Source organism: Myodes glareolus, chromosome 2, assembly GCF_982192425.1.
Source record: "Myodes glareolus chromosome 2, mMyoGla1.1, whole genome shotgun sequence".
In the NCBI taxonomy this organism is placed as follows: domain Eukaryota; kingdom Metazoa; phylum Chordata; class Mammalia; order Rodentia; family Cricetidae; genus Myodes; species Myodes glareolus.
In genome coordinates this window covers 119,517,453-119,525,832 of record NC_142027.1, presented here as the reverse complement: position 1 = coordinate 119,525,832, position 8,380 = coordinate 119,517,453, and the positions used below count along the sequence as shown (strand labels likewise).

General features: G+C 45.4%; 1 long non-coding RNA gene across 1 annotated transcript; it reads left to right on the top strand.

The window, feature by feature from the left end:
* Positions 1–403: 403 nt before the first annotated feature.
* LOC148123146 (uncharacterized) lies at positions 404–8,120 on the top strand. The gene is made up of 3 exons (XR_015737295.1): positions 404–629; positions 2,015–2,319; positions 5,556–8,120. It is a non-coding gene; the product is annotated as an uncharacterized LOC148123146 (long non-coding RNA).
* The last annotated feature ends 260 nt before the right edge of the window (positions 8,121–8,380 follow it).

Here is an 8,380-nt window from a genome sequence, read left to right as displayed (position 1 = left end):
TACAGCTGTCTCCATTCCCCATGCCTCACATGCCAACCCAGTATGGCTCCTCCATTCAAAACACTCAGCCGTAAGCATCTGTTGAGTGGTCTTAATGGCAGCTGGCAGTGTGATGCCCGGTTAGAAAGAATGTACTTTACCTGACATCTATGAACGTGAGTCTCAGACCGGGTCCAGACACACCAAAGTTGTTAAACACCATCTGTCCTGACGGTTTTGAGCATCTACTTGGCAAAATGTCATAGGCTGCTCTGCCCAGCTCCCTTCCCTCTGGAATTTAGAACTTTGGAATGCTCCAGACAAAGGTGCTCGGGTAACTAGGTGACCAGCTCTCAGTGAACAGGATAGCTGGGAAGAGGAGAGAGAAGAGACGGGAAGGAGGGAGGGGTGGAGAAAGAAAAGAAGAAGGGAGAGAAAAGACATAGGAAAGACAGAAAAAGAGATAGAGGGAGGTGGGAGAGATAGAGAAGAATCAGAGGAAGGAGATGGGGGAGAGGAACAGAGAAAAGAGAGCGAGGACAAAGAGAGGAAGAGGGATCTGATTATCAGAGAATGCACGGCACATAGATGGCTGAACCAACTGTCTTCAGACTGGCCTGAAAGTCACCGTCCAAGAGACACTCCTGAAAGTGAGTAGACAGACTGCCAGGACCTGGACCCTTTCCAGCCCTTAGGACACCTTTGTTCCCTGAGCATTGACATTAGCACCGAGCAAGAGTCACGCAAATGCTGAACGATAGCTGCATTAAACAAAAGTCCCTGAACAGAAATTGCTGGACACTCACTGCGCTGTAGCTTGAATGGCAATGATTGGGGGGGGGGGCGGGGAGGTGGAGAGACAAGATCATCTGGCAGTGTGTGTGAGGCCTGGCCTGCCGTCCTTGTCTCTGTCATTAGCTTTCTGTGACCTCTGAGTAAGTCACCTGAGTTCTGGAAACTCTGAGTCCCCATTAACCAGAAGAAGAGGTTCAATTAGAGCCAAGGCCTTTAGACTATTTTAAATTGCTCAGCTTTGTCTTGATTTGAAATCACTTATACAGTACAGGGCCATGGAATCGTACAAAGCCATAGAGTTGTGTGTACATTTAACTTTCAGCAATATCAACAATATTGACTGTGTGTGGGCTGCCAAAGGAGCAGGCTGGGAGGGAGGCCATATGGAAGAGGGGAAGGAGGGAGGGAAAAAAATGAGGAAGGGAGGGTGGGAGGGAGGGAGGGAGGGAGAGAAGAAGGGTGGATGGGAAGGAGGGAGGGAGGGAGGAAAGGAAAAAGGGAAGGAGGGTATAAAGGGAAAGGAAGGAGAATTAAGTACTGGGGAAAGGGGCCTCCTGTGGAGGTGTCTCCATCAGTCTTAGCATCTAGAGTCTCCTGGCAAGGTAAGCCTCTGCCTGGACAGCATGTGACCTTGGAACTTACAAGTTCCTAAGCCAGGTCCTTCAGCTAGAGCAACCATCGCTCTGCTGCTCTCTCAGATGCTGGAACACTGAGGTGCACTGTGTCTACCTATGCCTCAGCACCCTCCAAAACAGGTTTTCAGGATTTGCTTCCCTGACGAGGCAACCTTAGACCCTTGCACCCCTGCCTCTCAATCATGGCATAGCCTTGCTGTTACACAGCTGTTCTATGGAACTCAGATCGGGGAGCCCAGAGCCCTGCCATGTTGATGCCCTTCTACCCCAACAGGGCCCTCCTACAATACGTTCATATATCTCTGAGACTTGTGGAACACGGCGGGGAAACTATGAACTGACTTATAGTTTAGCTCGTCTGTCTGCACCACAACTTTACATTGTTTTTCACTGTGCATGTTGATGGGATGTGGTACGATGCTTTACAACACAATCTATGAGGAGCACACAGGGTGACCAGACTAACCATTCTTCAAACTCTTGTCACCTGCTGCACTCCAAATATTTCAAATCCTTATTGTTCTGTGGTTTGACATCCAATCGTCAACCTTAACCTGATGAGAGTGAGATCCCCCTCCAAACCCTTTTCTTGCCTCTTCCCACAGGTAACCCTGCTTCTTGGCTGAAGAACCCCAGCCAACTCACACTTGCCTTCCTCAAAGTTGATCATCAAGGCAACCACTGAAAATGACTCCGTGTGGATCAAGTCACACCCAGCTTCCTGTTCCAACCAAAGCGGCTGGCCCTCTGCCCGACACTGTAGGAATTCAACCCACGTTGGTTTAATTGATCGAACAGATTCAATTTCCTAGCAGGACACTCCGAAACATTCCAGGGATGTAATTATCCTTCTGGGAAACAAGAAGCCAAACGTTAATTGAGCCTGGAGCTACCTTCTCGTGTCTGGCTGGTAAGTATACACTCTGTTTTCTGACTCCGATTAGAACATTAATTCTCAACTGACAGCAATTTGGCCACCAAACAAAAAGCTGCAATGTCTAGAGTCCCGTTTGGGTGTCACCCTGGGTGGGGGCTGCTGGCCTCTCTTGTGGATAGTGGCCAGAGGCATCATGTGACATAGAATGGTGAAGTTTTTTGTTGTTGTTGTTCCAAAGGTTAATAATGATGAAGGTGAGCACCCTGCACTTAAGAGAATGTTTGTAAACAGCCAGAGGCTACCCTTGCTGTTTAGGACTCTGGGATGGAGTTCTCAGCATTACCCCTGGGAGGGTTTCTAGGCACCGATCAAGGACAGGGGCCCTAAACAGTATCCAGCAGAATGCAGAGCTGGTGAGAATGAGGTGAAATACCGAAAGAAACTCGGGACTGTGGCTCAATAAACAGACCTGAGACAGAAGAAAAACACACAGGAATGTCCTGGATTGACAGCAGCGGCTCTTATCATTGACTGTCCCAGTGAGGCCAGTTCTGGTAGGCAGGCAGAGGAAGGAAGGAGCGGTCCAGTGACAGGCAGATCAGCCTAGAGAGTGAGAGGAGAAACTCTGGCCTGCAGCCCCACTGTCCCAGCCCATCTGCTGGGAACCTAATGATGCTGCAGCTTCAAATGCTTTATGGCAAGTACCACACACAGTATGGAAGATCCTCGTTTACTGTTGTATTATGTTTAAATTAATGGTTATCAGTGCATCTAATTGTAGAAGTCACTGTGACATTTACACACGCGCGCGCGCGCACACACACACACACACACACACACACAGACACACATTGTTTTTTCATTGTTTCCAGTCCCCTGACCATCTTTTCCTGCCCCCCATTGACTTTCCCTCCCCTTTCCCTCATTTGCATTTCTACATCTGAGAGAAAACATGCACTAATTCTCCTTCCCTATCTGACTTACTCCATCTCATCCGCTATGCAAACAACTTGGCTTTTTCTTCTTTAAGGCCCAATTATAGTCATCACGTCTGTGTACCTGTTACTTCCTTGTTGCTATGACAGATTGTCTCACAAAGGGGACTGATAGAAACAATCACTTTGCTCATAGCCCATGATGTCACAGAAGGAGAATGGTTTGAGTGGCAACAGGAACTTGTTGCAAGGAGAACTTGTGTGTGACCTCAGATTAGAAGTCAGGAGGCATATGCAGATGGCCTAGGCTGGTTTCCTGCAGGCTCCCTGGCTGTTGGTCTAGACTCTGAGATCTCTGTGCCCAGGTTAGTTGTGTCTGTGGGTCCCTTGTGATTTCTTTGACCCCTCTGGCTTGTACAGTCCTTCCTCCCTCTCTTCAGCAGGATTCCCGGCCCAGTGCTTGACTTCCTCAACTTGATATGCCATGCTTGTTGACACCCATGGGAGGCCCGTCCCTTTCTGAACAAATAGAGTGAATTGGGGGAGGGGCGGAGGGAACAAGAGAAGAGGAGAAAGGGGAAACTGAGGTTAGGATGTAAAATAAATGAGCAAATTTAATTTTTTGAGCTCTATTTTTTTTTTTACTTTTTTGATTTTTATTGAGCTCTACATTTTTCTCTGCTCCCCTCTCTGCCTCTCCCTTCCCCTTCAACCCTCCCCCAAGCTCACTATGCTCTCAATTTACTCAAGAGATCTTGTCTTTTTCTACTTCCCTTGTAGATTAGATCTATGCATGTCTCTCTTAGTGTCCTCATTGTTGTCTAAGGAAAATGGATGGAGCTAGAAAACATCACTTTGAGTGAGGTAACCCAGACACGGAAAGACAAGTATCACATGTACTCACTCATAAGTGGTTTTTAAACATAAAGCAAAACAAACAAACAAACAAACAAACAAAACCAGCCCACAAATCACAATCCCAGAGAACTTAGACAGCAAATTTAATTTTTTAAAAAAGCAGAAAACAGCACTCTGTCTGGGATCAGAGCTGCATGACAAGGTTCTGCCGTGTGACTCACTACCACCCTCTGTCTCTAGCCCCAAAGGTTCTACAACCCCAACCGCACTGCCAGCTGAAGACCGCATTCAGACACAGGAGCCGGTGGGGCGATCCTACACTCAAACCGCAACAATGCCATGCCATGTAAAGTACTTTCTTTGTTTCCCATTGTCTCTCTGGACCCCAAAACTCAGAGTCTCCCCAAGGCGGAGCTGGGCATGAATCCTTTTGAAAGCACAGGCTGGGAAGGAGGTCTTTGCTGTTTTTCCCAGGCTCCTCTTAGAATCCACCATCTCCTTGCTGCAAGAAACAGCCACGAGGCAAAAGAGCCGCCTGCCTGAGAGCATGGCCTTATGGCTCCCATTTCACTGGACTCCTGAATAGGTCAAGACCAGCCAGGTAATCCCCTTTTGATTAACTTACAGACCATACTTAGAGTTTTTAATGATGTCTGAACAATCCTCCACTTTTGTTTTTTATAAGATAATACAGTCAAGAGGGCAGCACCTCTCCACACTTGCCATAGTGCAGGAGACACAGGTGAGTCCCAAATGGTGCTCACACTGGTAAAACATGCACACGGTTCACACAGGCTGGCTCACTGGGCCTCCCGCTTCTGTCCCAGTTATTTAGAATACTTAAAATACCTGGTCTCATTAGTGGAGAAAATCAAGTTCTTGATCCAGGGTAATCTTCCTTGCAAAAATTTTTTAAAACACCAGAAGGGAAAGATAATTTCTAGACAAAACCACGAGACATAGAAACTTGAAGAACAGTGCTTAAAATATTTTTAACGATCTAACAAGTAAAAATTTATATCTGATATCCAATCTGCAAATTCAAGGAATTCAAGGAGGCATAGAAATTTTAACCATAACAAGTAGGAAAAGCAGTCAATTAAAATAACTCACAGCCAGGTCTAATGAATGACAGACGCTGGTAATCCCAGGAGCTTGAAGTAGGGGGATCGCTTCAAGAAGAGCTTGGGCCAGAGAGAAGACTCTGTTTCAGACAAAACAACAACAAAGAAAGGGGGGGAGAAAGAAAATTAAAAACAGAGGTCACATATAACATGAAACACTATCAAGGATTTAACTGTTATCATGAATATACGATATACAATAAAAAGCTATAGTATAAACAATATGGGGTCATGGAAAATAGAACATAAATTGCCAATGTGTTGGATTTCTAAAATATAAGCTACATGTGTGAGATGAGTGAAAATATTAGATTAATAATAAATTATAATCTCAAATATTTTATAATTCCAGGTTACTGACTCAAAGGCCTAACAGGAGAAAAATCCTCAAAATCAAAAACCACTGCGAAAACATAAAAACGTGTTCTGAGGAAAGCTATGCAGAGCCAAAGTCCCTCAGGAACAGAGCTGGGCAACCAGCACGTGGCTGAAGATCAGTGGAAAGGGTAGAGACCAAAAAAAAGCGTTAGAAGAAACATGAGAGACTTTCCTCCAAATGTCTGGAAATGCGCCGTGGAGTATGACTCACTTGTGAAGAAGAATGGAGTTTCATCATCTGGAAAGTGGATGCAACTGGACATGAGCTCACTCCAAGAGCAACATAGTATCCTCTGCCCTTCTGCTCTACGCAAACCAGCAGGCCCGGGATGATTCCTGCCCACCTTGATGAGTATACATTTTCCTTAGGCAATCTACTAACTCATCCTCCAAGAACCAGCTTCACAGAAGCACCCAGAAATGGTGGTTGATCAGTTCCCGGGTCACCCTTAGTTGTATAAATGTGTCATTGTCCTAGTTAGCCTTGATTGTTGAGGGACTGATCAGATCAGATTGGCCTGTGGGCATGTCTCAGGTGGAGGTCCTGCCTTGAGCATCAGTTGATGTTGGAGGCCCCATCCACCATGAGTAGCACCATTCCTTAGGCAGGTTGTCATTGGCTACATGAGAAAGCTAGCTCAGCATGAACCTGTGAGTGAGCCTGGAAGCAATGTTCCTCCTGGGTTCTGACTTCCTGTGCTGAATTCCCTCACTTCTGGGCTAGAACCTGGAAGTGTACCCTAAACAAACCCTCTCCTCCATTAAATTGTTCTTGGCCATTCCCGTTTATCACAGCAACACAATGAATCACTAATATTCACATTGATGGGAAAAGTTAGTCACGACCTTGCAGAACACAGAAAGAAAGGAACCAAGAAGGAGCACAGGTGACCTCCAGTTATGTTGATCAAACTCCTTCCTAAAAGAGCCTAAACGACCCATCCAAATACGGGGTCAACAAAGTAAGACATTGGATAGACAGGCATTTATCATTTCTTATAAACTTCTTTAATCTTGCATATTTTCTTGAGTGAAAGTTGAGAGGCACAGATTTCCCATCTGGCTGATTTTGCTATGTTAATTTATCTCAAATGCAGATTTTTTTTTCCAGCATAAAGGCTCTAGGAAACCCTCCCTCTGGCTCTCTAATAAGCTCCTAACAAGCAACTCACCTACTGCCTCACTTCTCTACAGTAACAGGACAATCTCACGGCATCTCTGCCTCCCCACTTTTCTTTGCATTTCTGAGCTTTTTAAGGTAAAATCTACCTTTATTCCTGGTGTGAGCAGCCGTATTCTTCCTTAGCCAGCACTTTTCCAGAGGTAGATATACTAAGCACGGATAATGAGCACTTCCTCAGCTGCCAAATCAATGGCAATTTCTTACATTAACAACTTCGCTCTACTTGGTAGATTTTACAGAGTCACTGTGATAAGCCTGGAGGCAGCTTTGGCAAAGGCTGTAAGATCTGTATCTTTTTTGATGAAGGCCCAGATCCTTCCAGAAAGTGATGGTTCAGAATTATCTTGATTCCTTAACTGCAACTTGTAAGGCTTGTAGCAGTTACTTTTGGACACTGTGACACAACACTGTGAGCACAGCAACTTACAGAAGGAAGAATTCATTTGGCTTAAGGTTCCAGACTGAGTCCATCATGGTGGGGAGACACGACTACAGGCGACCAGAGCAGAAAGCTGAGAGCTCACATCTTCAAGCACTACATGAATTAGAGAGAGAACAGGAAGCAGATGAGGCCATGAGCACTCAAAGCCCACCCCCAGTGACGCACTTCCTCCATCAAAACTCCACCTCCTAAAGCTTCCACAGCCTTCCCAAACAACACCACTTGTTGGTGACCAAGTGTCCAAATACCCGGGCCTGAGGGGACATCTGTCATTCAAGCCACCACAGGAGTTATGACATTTTGATTCTTCCTACAATCATTCCTGAGTAAACAAGACAATTCTTATAAATGACTTCCCAAATCTTTTCATATCTGTAATTTTCAAATTAGAAAGACATTCTCGTGGGATGAATTAACATGCTTGGCAGTTTTTTGATCCCTTGAACTCTTCCTACAAGACAGAGGGTGAAAAGGCAAGGTAAGTATTCATGGGTCTATGTGTTTGTCTAAGCATGCACCTGGGAGTTTTGTGAGTAGGTTTTGGTTTTTTATTTTTTATAATATAATGTCAGCTTTGGAATGAATAATGCATCCCAGTATTCAATAAGGATATATTCGAGAGCAAGGCAAGGTTTCCTCCACTTTAGCCTAAGAGTCTCTGCCTACAAGATGCCCTGTCCCTATGGCTCTGCAGTTGTTCTATGCATGCACAAGTTTGTTGTCCCTATGACTCCTGCAGGTGTTATGTGCATGCACAACCTGAAAGCCAGCAGAGTCTCACCTTGTTTCTCTCTTTCTTAATTATCATCTCACCCTTCCCTTTCCCCCTCCAAACATTAAGGCCTCTGTTTATATTAATTGTTCACACACACACACACACACACACACACACACACACACACACACACACGTGCGCGCACACAGAGCTGACCATTTGAATTGGATAGACAATTGATATGCTCTTCCTTTGGAAAGACTGTTTCTTCTAGGCTCAACATTTCTTGGCTACCTGTAGTTATTTGTGTAGGGTCAATGTTCGTGAGCTTCCCCACCCATATGAGCATGCTACCCAGAGCTAGCGAAGTCATGGATCTTAGAGGAGAACCTGCAACCACCACTTCACTAAACCAGCATCATCCCTGACTACATTACAAATATTTGTCCTCATCGCCAC